Below are 12,779 nucleotides of genomic sequence, written 5' to 3' on the forward strand. Positions count from 1 at the left end.
CGACTAAACGACTAAACAGCAACAAAAATGGGTCTGAAGCTACACAAAGCTACCACTTTGCAGGTCTGAGTCTGGTAAGTAGGAGGGGACAACCCTATCTAAAATCCTGGAGAGTTGCTGCCAGTCAGTGTGGACACTATGGAGCTAGATAGACCAATTTAAGGCAGCTTCCCTACGTAGCCTGCCAGGAAGGGCGAGTTCCCACCACTAACAGCTCTATAATATATTCTGATTTTCACCCTTTGTCCTCCCTGAGGTTTTAACGAGGTCGTAAAGGTTCCTTGAAAACTAGAAATGTTTTGAGTCCTTGATGTTCGCCAGCTCCTCCTTCAATGCACACATGCGGAGACCTCTGCTCTGATTCCTGCTAAACCATCTGCAAAACAGACTCTTAAATAGCTGCCGATCCGAGGAGAAGAGTTGAGAAATGAAAGTGGGCCAAGCCTGTAGATACCACCGGCCGCTGCTGCAGAAAGCGGAAACACATACAGAGACCCTAAGGCAGCCTTTCTCCACCTTGGGTCCCCAGATGTTGTTGGACTACAACTCCCATCACCCCTAGCTAGCAAGGCCACAGCTCAGGGATGATGGGAGTTGTAGTCCAACAACGTCTGGGGACCCACAGGTTGAGAACCACTCCCCTAAGGGGTGAAGGACACAGTCATGGGCCAGGAGTCAGCTTCACCTGCTGAATACCAGCCTGAAGGGGGAGATGGCAGAGCGACTCCATCTGCAGCTGATCAGGCTTCACCCTCCAGAGGTTGTGGACTCTCCTTCCTTGGAGGTTTTTAAGCAGAGGTTGGATGGCCATCTGTCATGGGTGCTTTAGCTGAGATTTCTGCACTGCAGGGGGTTGGACTAGATGGCCTTTGGGTCCCTTCCAACTCTGTGAGAAGGCACTAATGGGAATCAGATGGCTCCAGCCTTCTGAAACAGAGTTCTCAGCAACAGTCAGGTGCTGGAAACGACGCCTGTGGTTCTTGGCCCTACCTTACTGCAGCTAGAATGCGGCAGCTAGACGGGTGACTGGGAGCGGCCGCCAAGCCCATATAACACCGGTCCTGAAAGACCTACACTGGCTCCCAGTACGTTCCAAGCACAATTCAAAGTGTTGGTGCTGACCTGAAAGCCCTAAACGGTCTTGGCCCAGTATACCTGAAGGAGCGTCTCCACCCCCATCATTCAGCCCGGACATGGAGGTCCATCTCCGAGGGCCTTCTGGCAGTTCCCTCTCTGCGAGAAGTGAGGTTACAGGGAACCAGGCAGAGGGTCTTCTCGGTGGTGGCACCCGCCCTTTGCAACGCCCTCCCATCAGATGTCAAGGGAATAAACAACTATCTGATGGTTAGCAGACATCTGAAGGCAGCCCTGCCTAGGGAAGCTTTTTAATGACTGATATATTAATGTATTTTTAATCTTTTGTTGGAAGCCACCTAGAGTGGCTGGGGAAACCCAGCCAGATGTGCAGGGTATAAATTTATTATTATTATTATTAGCAGAGACATCACCTTGCCAACAAAGGCCTGTATAGTCAAAGCTATGGTTTTCCCAGTAGTGATGTATGGAAGTGAGAGCTGGACCATAAAGAAGGCTGATCGCCGAAGAATTGATGCTTTTGAATTCTGGTGCTGGAGGAGACTCTTGGGAGTCCCATGGACTGCAAGAAGATCAAAGCGATCCATTCTTAAGGAAATCAGCCCTGAGTGCTCACTGGAAGGACAGATCCTGAAGCTGAGGCTCCAATACTTTGGCCACCTCATGAGAAGAGAAGACTCCCTGGAAAAGACCCTGATGTTGGGAAAGATGGAGGGCACAAGGAGAAGGGGACGAGAGAGGACGAGATGGTTGGACAGTGTTCTCGAAGCTACCAGCATGAGTTTGACCAAACTGCGGGAGGCAGTGGAAGACAGGAGTGCCTGGCGTGCTCTGGTCCAGGGGGTCACGAAGAGTCGGACACGACTAAACGACTAAACAACAACAACAATTATTATTATTATTCTCTGTCTGTACCCTTGGCTCTGTGATCATCTGGATTCCCTAACCTCTGGACTGTCGGACTTCATATGCGAAATCTGATCTCAGGCAAGTGTTTGTCGGAGATTCCTAGCCCCTGCTCTCTCAACAACAGGACTCGGATGGCGCAACGACACACACCAGCTCTGAACCCCGTCCCTTTTACAGAACATATGAACATGGGAAGAGACCAGTGCATAAGAAACTTAAGCACGCAAATCTGTACCGAGGAAGAAAAAGAGTTCTGTAACTGGATCAGACCAAAGGCCCATCTATCCCAGAATCCTGTTCTCACAGTGGCCACCCCTCGTTTGCAATGACAGGGAAGCAGCTTGTGGGGAGAGGGGTCTGGAAGAATAGTGGGGTGCTGCCCCTCCACCCTTAATACTGCCCCACACCCCAGCCAGGCATTGCAGCCAAAAGCCCTGGCGTGCTTCTGTGCAGACACAGCAAACAAACTCGCTCCGCCGGTAAACTATTTGTTCTGATGTCCGGCTAAATGGAACATTTTGTTCAGGTTGTGTCCCCCCCCCCCAAAGAGTTGTCCCCTCAGTCTCTGGGTATTGGAAGGATTTCTGCCAGCTCAGCTTGCCAGATCATTCTCTCGGGGGTCAGTTCACACACGGCTCTCCGCCGCTTGAGTTGTCGCAGTTTGGTTGCTGGGCCTTGAGCCTTTTTCAGATGGTGTTAGGGTGAAATGCCTTTGGGCGGCAGGAACTGGCATCAGCACGGAAGGCTTCCTGTCTCACCCCAAAATATATATATACAGTGGTACCTTGGTTCTCAAACGCCTTGGTACTCAAACAACTTGGAACCCAAACATTGCAAACCCAGAAGGAAGTGTTCCTGTTTGTGAACCTTTTTCGGAAGCCAAACGTGCTCCATTTTGAGTGTTACGCTTCTGATTTGAGTGCCACTCTTCCGTTTTGAGTGTTACGCTGAGGTCTGTCTGTTTTTGCTATTTATTTTGCGTTTTTGTTTTTGCATCTCTTTTTGTTTTGTTTTTGTGACTGTGTGGAACCCAGTTCAGCTACTGATTGGTTGATTGTGTGACTGCAGTACATTGATGACTGCTTTCGTTTTATGGATCAATGGTCTCGCTAGATAGTAAAATCCATGTTAAATTGCTGCTTTAGGGGTTGTTTTTAAAAGTCTGGAACGGATGAATCCATTCTATGGGAAAGCGTGTCTTGGTTTTGGCACACTTTGGTTTTGGAACGGACTTCCAGAACGGATTAAGTTTGAGAACCAAGGTACCACTGTATGCACATTCACTGCAAATTGTGTGAAGCCCCTCTCTCTCTCTCTCTCTCTCTCTCTCTCTCTCGCCCCCCCCTGCATCTGAGGTCTCCTCCAGAAAACCTGTTTTTTTTAGCATTAATGCTCATAGAATCTCAGTAGATACGCTACACCCACAGCATTCCCCTGATCCACATAGCTGTCAACTTTCCCCTTTTTTTAAGGGAAATTCCCTTATTCCGAATAGGATTCCTCGGAAGAAAAGGGAAAAGTTGACAGCTGTGCTGATCCACCAAACTTGTAACTCTGCTAAAAAAAGAGAGAGATGAGGTTTGTCGGGCATGACTTGCTTTTGAGAAATCCATGCTGGGTCTCAGTTGATAACGATAATCTCACCTTCTTGCCTAGAGCGAAGACACCTTTCTGATTCTGAGTTGGGCCCCGTGACTTAACTGGAGCCTATGCATTTGTGAACGGAAAGCAGGATTTTAATTCTGTGCCGTTGAGAATGGGCAGCCACCCCCCAACTCACCCGCTGTCAGGAGCTTGTCCTACACTCGAGTAGGACCCTGGCAGAGACACATGCCCGACTGGCATGTTCCCTCCCTCCTGGTCTTTCGTTCGGGAGCTTCAAAAGCTTTCTTCTGCCCGAACATCACAGCGACCGATGCCCATCGACACCGGCACACTTAGGGATCCACAGAGTCTTCGCAGCTTGCGTAACAGACCTCAGAAACTCAGCATTTTGGCTAATCTACTTTATTTACTTATAAACACACACGGAGCACTGCAACATGGCTCCCTCTCTCTCTAGCATCAGACACCAAAGAGAAAAAGGACAAAGAACAATAGTCCCACTTCACAGAACACAGTAACACAAACATCCTGTCTCCGTCACTTCCCACTCTGTGGAGTCAAAACATACACCGTCATGTGATAGACAAAAATCCCATGACTGCAATCACGGAGCAGGAATTCTAACACCCGCCTCGCCCAGGGAAGAGGAGCAATGAATGTCTTCTCTTTCTCGATTTCTCACTCTCTCTTCTCCGACAGTCTGGCCAGGCTGAGAGAGGAACTATTAAACCTTCTTCATCCTGGCAGAACAACCTCAAGGGGAAACAGTTAGGGAGGAAGACGGCATCAACGGAAATTAGCTTAGCGTGGAATTAGTGGTGGGGTTATATAATGGGAAGTGGAGTTGCATTTCCTTTGATTTCTAGCCTGTTCCAATCTGAAGACTAGGACAGGCATCTCTGTCTGTCTATCTATCATCTAATCTATCTATCTATCTATCTATCTATCATCTATCTACAGTATCTATCTATCTATCTATCTATATCTATCTATATCTATCTATCTATCTATCTATCTATCTATCTATCTATCTATATCTATCTATCTATCTATCTATCATCTCTATCATCTATCTATCCATCTATATCGATCTATATATCTATCACCTATCTATCTATCTATCTATCTATCTATCTATCATCTATCTATCTATCTCTATCATCTATCTATCCATCTATATCTATCTATCTATCTATCTATCTATCTATCTATCTATCATCTATCTATCTATCTATCTATCTATCTATCTATCTATCCAGTGTGCTATTTTTCTATACATATAAAAAAAGAGGTGCCGGATCACACCATGAACCATAGATTTGGAAGGGACCTTGAGGATCATCTAGTCCAACCCCCTGAAATGCAGGAACCTTTTGCCCAACGTGGGGCTCGAACCCACTACCCTGAGATTCAGAGCCTCAGCGCTACGAGCGATGTCTACCAACTATGTCTATCCCAGCTCTTCAATGTGTAATTTTCTGGATTTTGCAGAAGGTCCCAGGTCCAATTGTCCAACCAAAAACAAGAGAAATGAACATTATATGAGTGATTAAAACATGCAGAAATGTACTATGTTATTGAGGATCGCTTGCGAAATATGAGTATTGGGAGAAACGGAACGCCTCCCTTATTCTTTTATAATAGCCATGGCGCCCACCTGAGAGGTACTAGAATTGAGTTCCGGCTGGGGGAAAAGCCCTGTTTATCTATCTAAGTATCCAGAGCCGTCTTTCCTATTGGGCCTACTGGCGCGTTGTGCCAGGGCGCTGGCCTCTCAGGGACACCCCAGTGAGTGGGGGAGCTGTGCGGCTTTGCCAGCGGCCTCCCCTTTCCCTGCAGGCCTGCCAGCTGTGCCCCGCCAACCATATGGCTGGCGGGCATGCAGCTTGCCTCCCAAGCCCCCACAGGAGTAGGGTGATCCCCACAGAGGCTTGGGGAAAGGTCAACAACTCTGGGAAAAGGGGGGATCTTCGAACCATGGCAGCGGATATGCTTAAGATGGCCCTGTAAGTATCTATGTATCTATTTACAGTCGTACATCAGAAGCCAAACACCTTGGGAGTCAAATGTTTTGGTTCCTGAACGCTGCAAACCCGGAAGTGAGTGTTCCGGTTTGCAAACGTTCTTTGGAAGCCAAACGTCCGACGCTGCTTCCGCGGTTTCCGGTTATGTACAGGAAGCTCCTGCAGCCAATCGGAAGCCGCGCCTAGGTTGTCGAACGTTTTCGGAAGGCAGATGGACATCCGGAACAGATTCCGTTTGACAACCAAGGTACGACTGTATCTATCTATCCCTTTACCCTAAGGTCCCAGGGCAGGTTATGGTAAAACAAGTACAGTGGTACCTCAGGTTAAGAACTTAATTCGTTCTGGAGGTCCGTTCTTAACCTGAAACTGTTCTTAACCTGAGGTACCACTTTCGCTAATGGGGCCTCCTGCTGCCACCGCGCCACCACCATGCAATTTCTGTTCTCATCCTGAAGCAAAGTTCTTAACCTGAGGTATTATTTCTGGGTTAGCGGAGTCTATAACTTGAAGCGTCTGGAACCCGAGGTACCACTGTACAATATTAAAAAACAACTTAAAACATCTTACAATCAATAACATCAGGCGAGTCCTAAAAATGTAGACCTCAAGTGTCAAAAGCCAGGTGTGTCTTCAACATCCTCCGAAAGCTGTACAATGAAGGTACCCAGGGCCCCTTTGTGGGGAGGGAGTTCCACTGTTTAGGGGCCACAGAGAAGTCTCTCTCCTGGACAGCCACTATCACTTTGGGCCTCTGAGGGTGGGGGAACTACCAAGAGGGCCCCCTTGGCTGATCTTGGCACCCGAGAGGGTCTGTAGGGAAGCATGGCAAGCATCGCGCACTGAAAGGCATGCTGCTACCTGGTGGATTGGGGTCATTAGGGCCAGTGGGGGATTGCCCCACTAAACTCAGTCTGCCTTCTCAGACGCTGTGCTCCAATAAGCAGCTGAATTGTGTCTTGCTTCAGGTTACGACGCTGCTGGTTGCCAAAGGGGCAAAGTCCCTTTCAGGCTGGGGCTGCCCAGAGCTGCTTAGAGAGCAAAGGGACCAAGAGAGCAGTGTCTTGGGTGCAAAGGTCTCCCCTGCTTTGCAACATCTGCACAACACTGTTATTACGACTCATGGGTTACAGGACTGGGCTGGGAAAGGATTTCAGGACCGACGCAGGGGGGAGTGAGCTGTGGTCCAAAATATCAGGCCTGTGGCTTGAATCCCATCAGATTCAGGCAGTGCTGAAATAGGCAGGTAAAGGTAAGGTAAAGGACCACTGGATGGTTAAGTCCAGTCAAAGGCGACTATGGGGTTGTGGCGCTCATGTCGCTTTCAGGCCGAAGGAGCCGGTGTTTGTCCGCAGACAGCTTTCCGGGTCATGTGGCCAGCAGGACTAAACCGCTTCTGGCGCAACGGGACACTGTGATGGAAACCAGAGCGCACGGAAACACCATTTACCTTCCCGCCACAACGGTACCTATTTACCTACTTGCACTGGTGTGCTTTCGAACTGCTAGGTTGGCAGGAGCTGGGACAGAGCAACAGGAGCTCACTCCGTTGCGGGGATTCGAACCGCCGACCTTCCGATCGGCAAGCCCAAGAGGCTCAGTGGTTTAGACCACAGCGCCACCCTACCAAATAGGTAGAGTAGGCACTGACCCATGTCCTTTAGGGGTCCTGTGGCAACAGATCAAAGTAATATTGATTTGATCTTGAACGATCAAACAAAAAATATATATTAGCGGATCATTTGCGAGGGGCACCCTGAGATTTCAACTGCATAGGAGACTCCAGAGGGGTTAATCCGGCACTGACTGCAGGGCCAGGAAAGAATTTAAAGGGGAGTGGGTGGGATTAGGACAGGCATGGCTGTGTGCCCTGCCGGGGGCACTGGAGGCCCCAACAGCTGCCCCCAAATGCCAGACGTTGGTGCCAGCTCCGGTCGTATCTGAGCAACAGCCAGCACATTTTCGAATAGTGAAAGAGCATGGGGTTCACTTGCCGAAGCAACGCCCCAGCTGGGGACTATATTTTGCAAATCCGGGCACACTAAAGTTTGGCCACCAAGGAGGCCCTTTGTTTCCCTGAGTATGTTTTCCTCCTGAAACATTCACCACTCTGCCGCCAGCTCCTTATCACTTTGGAGTTAATAATAATATTAATATTTATTATTAATAATAATAATTTATTTATACCCCGCCCTCCCCGGCCAGAGCCAGGCTCAGGGCGGCTAACACCAGTAAAATTACAGTAAAAACATAATGGGGGGGGGACCAATTTAAAATACAGGATTAAAATGCAATTTAAAATGCAGCCTCATTTTAAAAGTAGCCCATAGATCAAAACCATAAGGGGAGGGAAACATAAGGGTCAGACTGAGTCCAAGCCAAAGGCCAGGCGGAACAGCTCTGTCTTGCAGGCCCTGCGGAAAGATGCCAAGTCACGCAGGGCCCTGGTCTCTTGTGACAGAGCATTCCACCAAGTCGGGGCCAGTACTGAAAAGGCCCTGGCCCTAGTTGAGACCAATCTAACCACCTTGCGACTTGGGACCTCCAAAGTGTTGTCATTTATGGACCTTAAGGTCCTCTGCAGGGCATACCAGGAGAGGCGGTCCTGTAGGTACGTGGGTCCTAGGCAAGAAGTGATTTCAGTTCCTGCGGGTATCCTCGTTTCTATGCAAACGCTCCTCTCACCCGCGTCGCAAACAAATTAAGAGATTGACGGCACCGTGACAACTCCAAGCAAATTCACGTCTCGCAAGAACAAAACCGGGTTTCGCTTCAATGATAAAACAAATGAAAAGACAAGGTTAGGGGGGTCAAGCCCAGGTTTCCAAAGCAAGGGGTGTTTTTGTGTAGATGTGTTCTATGGAGTCATCTGATCCTTCCTTTCATCCTTCTATTAAAGCAAGCAACATAACTATTTTCTGTTCGTATAACAATGAGGATGAGGTTTGTTCCCAGTCCTGTCACTAACATGCCACCTGTGCCTATTCTGATTGCCCACTGGGCGTTAAGACTCGCTCGAAACTGGATCGGATCATTTTGCAAGCAGAGAGCCAATTGTTTTTGACATTCCAAAACACAATTGTGCTTTAAATACACGGGAAGCTGCATTGAAAAGGAGCCAGGCTGCTGCTCCACCTAGCTCAGCATTGTCTACCCAGACTGGCAGAGGTTATCCAGGGTTTCATGGGCAAGGGGGCCTCACCCTACCCTACCCGGAAATTTTAGAAGCTAGATGCTGCTGTCTGGCATCCATAGCAGCCTGCATTTCTCGTGGCTTTCTGGGAAGCAGGGAAACGTGCGCTTAATAGTTCAAGTTGTGCTTCCAGCGCATGCTACAAGGGAATTAAAGGAGGCTTGCTCCAATTGAACACCTTGCATTACACTAAGTAAATAAGAGCTTAGCTCGAATTCCTTCTGTCTGATGCAGGATGCAGAAACTACTAATTTGCGGAGACGTCTATGTGCAGTTTGTGACAAACCTGTGGGAGAACGCATCATCCTGGAGTTCATTTATTTGTTTGATTGATAAAATTTATACATCCCTCAACTGTAAAACAAAAACAAAAGACCCTCAAAGCCTTAACCAACCTGGTGCCCTTCAGATGTTTTGTGCTGGCCGAGGCTGATGGGAGTTGTAGTCCCAAACTTCTGGAGGGCACTGAGTTGGCAAAGCCTAGAGGGGCTGTGTGTTGTGTGTTTGATGGACTGCTGCACATAGCTGCCAAGCATCCCTTATTTGGCGGGACAGTCCCTTATTCCAGTGCCATGTCCCACTGCTGTCCCTTATTGATGATGTCTCTTAAATAAGCTACTGAAGGTAATGGGGCCCTTTCTATGTCCAGCTGTCCTTTGTCAACAACAAATTGTCGCTGTTTTTTTGTGTTGAATATATGTATATGGTAATTTATGGACCTAATAGGTATCTAAAGCCATTTGCACACAACAAAATATGCATTTTATCAAAGTAATTGCTGCTAATCCCTTATTTTCGAGGCTGCTGGTCCCTTATTTTCAAATCTGTAAGTTGACAGCTATGCTGCTGCAATATTATTTCCGTGTCTGAATCTCTATCCTTAGAGCCATGGGTATTCCCAGGAATTTTGGGAGGGTGGGGAAACCAAATTCTGAAAGTGAGGAATAAGCTAGTTTTGCACACACACAAATGATCATAACAGTGTCAGTATATTTTGCTTCAAATCTCAGGCTCACAAATACTAGGAAGTTTTTTGCTTCATGAAAGTTGGGGATCTGGGGAATTGGGGTTCATCCAGTAATCCCCTGACCCCTGCAAACTATGGGTGTCCATGCCACTTGGGCAGGTCAAGTAATATATTTTAAACTCTCAGCCTAGACAAAAAATCCCAATACAGTAAAAAGAATAAACAACAGCTCCTCGCAAACCCAAACACACTGAGCTGAACAGAGAGGTAGCATAATAGAAATCACAATATATTCTTCCTAAATGTGTTTTTCCACGGTCTGCCTGTGTCCTCACAGTTGCTCCACAGAGATTAGTAAAGGATTTGATTTGACTCATCAAATAACTAACAGTTGAATAACTTTTTGCTCAGATTTATTAATGGCCGGATCCTTCCAACTAATGTCCACCCACACTTCTGCTTCCTAGCCCACCCACACTTAACAACCAACACAACACTGGACTCAGAAGCACTGGGTTCAAATCTTGGTCAGGTATGAAGGCTACTGGGAAGCCTCGCAGGTTGTAGTGAGTGGGGAATACAATGGTGTAACAACCCCCCCTTGCAAGAACCTAATGCCAGAGTTTATTCATGCTTACTCAAAAGGAAGGAGCCAGAAACCTTTTTTTTAAAAAAACACACCAAACCCACACTTGTACAACATAAATAAACCATGAATCATCATGAAATAAATCACGTTATCGTGCAAAATGTGAGCTATGTTGCAATTACTCAAAAGGCTTTTTCTAAACCTGTTCATATACCACTTTAAACCACGAAGGGCTGATTGCCTGACCTTCTTTTTTAAAAGAATTTTTTAAAATGGCCCTTTAATTGTGTGTGTTTTTAAGTCTTCGAGGCTGCAAACTGATCTAGGTGTTGGGTCCCATCTCCCTAGCAGGTCACAACCTATTTAAAACCGGCGGTTGACAAAACAGGAACCTAAAAATAGCGCAAGAGGGAGAGATCGACATCCCAGGGGGATTCAGTTATCACAAAACTGGGGGGAAAAGAGAAGGAAAAGACCCAGATAAGATCAAAGGGAACACTGCTGTGTGAGGAGGGTGGAAGTTTCCACGGAGTGTCTGATCTCTGGAACTCCTCGCTGCTGGAGTGTGTCAGAGACGTTTTCCGCGCGCTATTCCGCAACCTGCAAACGCACCTACCCAAAACTTACAGTTTCTGCTTTTTCCGGGGAGAATCTCACGATGCCGGGTCTCTTTGTTTTTCCATGCTCAGTTCCTTTCCCTGATAAAAGCAGCAGCAGGAGGAGGAGGAATCGCCGGGAAACACAACATCCCACCCCCCCTCTCCTTGGCTGGCTTCTATCTCTCTCGCGCGCGCTTGCGCTTCTTTCTTCCCAACACTTCGCTTGTTTCTGTCTCGGTTTGCAAAAGAGGCGCAGCAGCAAAGCGGAGTGGAGGCAGAGAGGCGTGCCTGGGACTACGAACTGGCCTGCCCAGACTGGCCCCTGGGTGGGGAAAGAGTAGAGAAGAGGCTGCCCTGCCTCTCTCTCTCTCTCTCTCTCTCTCTCTCTCTCCCTTTCTCTCTCTCTCTCTCTCTCTCTCTCTCTCTGGGCAAAGATGACTAGGAATGCAAGTTGCTGCGCTCTCAAGTCAGATTGCAAAGGCGCGCGCTGCAAACGCGACACCCAGTTGCCGCCAGCTGTCAGAGCAGAGGGAAACAGCTCGGGGTCAAAATCCTTCGTAAGAGGATTTCCCAGCCCATATTTCACTTCCCACCCCCGGCAACCCAGGAATCTTCCTTCTACAGCGATTCAGAACTTCGGTCCACTTTAGCGCAGCGTTGTCTGTTTGCATCAGTGGCGCTCAAACTTTTTTTCGCCCACTCCAGGCCACCATTTCAGAATAAAAAAACTGCATGTTTAATCAGAAAAAAGTCATCCTGAACCTGTGACTTTTTGCGTAAAAAAAGAAAATGGAACTTTTGCATCTGGATTTGAGGACTGGAGATGTTTGTTTCTATAAATTGGCTCTGTGGGTTATTATATTGGATTGGTCTGGAGACCCCAGGGGTCAGCAAACTTTTTCAGCAGGGGGCCGGTCCACTGTCCCTCAGACCTTGTGGGGGGCCGGACTATATTTTTTTTGGGGGGGGGATATGAACGAATTCCTATGCCCCACAAATAACCCAGAGATGCATTTTAAATAAAAGGACACATTCTACTCATGTAAAAACACGCTGATTCCCCGGACCGTCCACGGGCCAGATTTAGAAGGCGATTGGGCCACATCCGGCCCCTGGGCCTTAGTTGGCCTACCCATGGTCTGGACGAAGTAAATATTGATTTTATTTGGCAAACAGATGAAGAATCGGAAGTTCATCACTTTCTGAACCTTTCCCCCCTGTGTTTCTCATTTAACATCTTATCTCTCTCTTTTTATTTATTTCTTTTTCCTTCTCTATTTCTCTGCCTCCCCCTTTCCTGTTTTTATTGTATGTATATAAAAATCTTGGTTTGGTTTTAAAAAGGGAGGAAGATACTAAGTTTTGTGTTTTTCTCTATAAACATTAATAAAAAATGATTAAAAATTAAAAAAAAATTAAAAATTGCTTGTGCCAAACTGGATTTACAGTGGTACCTCTGGTTACGTACTTAATTCGTTCTGGAGGTCCGTTCTCAACCTGAAACTGTTCTTAACCTGAAGCACCACTTTAGGTAATGGGGCCTCCCACCGCCGGAGCACGATTTCTATTTTCATCCTGAAACAAAATTCTTAACCCAAGGTACTATTTCTGGGTTAGCGTAGTCTGTAACCTGAAGCGTATGTAAACCAAGGTACCACTGTATTTTTTTTAGTGGGAAGAATACTTTGGAAAGCAGAAAGAAACCATTCCTAGCAGTGCTTGATTTATAACCTAGAACTCCACTAATTTATAATATGATTATGGGATGGCCAGGAAGTTTAAAGCAAGGCTGCTACAT

General features: G+C 47.3%; 1 protein-coding gene across 2 annotated transcripts in view; it reads right to left on the reverse strand.

Annotated features, from left to right (window-relative positions):
* Positions 1–11,384, reverse strand: part of P2RY2 (purinergic receptor P2Y2) — a 42,413-nt gene extending 31,029 nt beyond the window's left edge. The window contains exon 1 of one of the 2 annotated variants that reach the window (XM_081002300.1): positions 10,999–11,384. The gene's annotated coding sequence lies outside the window, so the exon portion shown is untranslated. The remainder of the gene's footprint in view (positions 1–10,998) is intronic. The other variant, XM_081002299.1, reaches the window with a different exon arrangement.
* Between the last annotated feature and the right edge of the window lie 1,395 nt (positions 11,385–12,779).

Source organism: Podarcis pityusensis, assembly GCF_964106645.2.
Source record: "Podarcis pityusensis genome assembly, chromosome: 4".
Taxonomy (NCBI): domain Eukaryota; kingdom Metazoa; phylum Chordata; class Lepidosauria; order Squamata; family Lacertidae; genus Podarcis; species Podarcis pityusensis.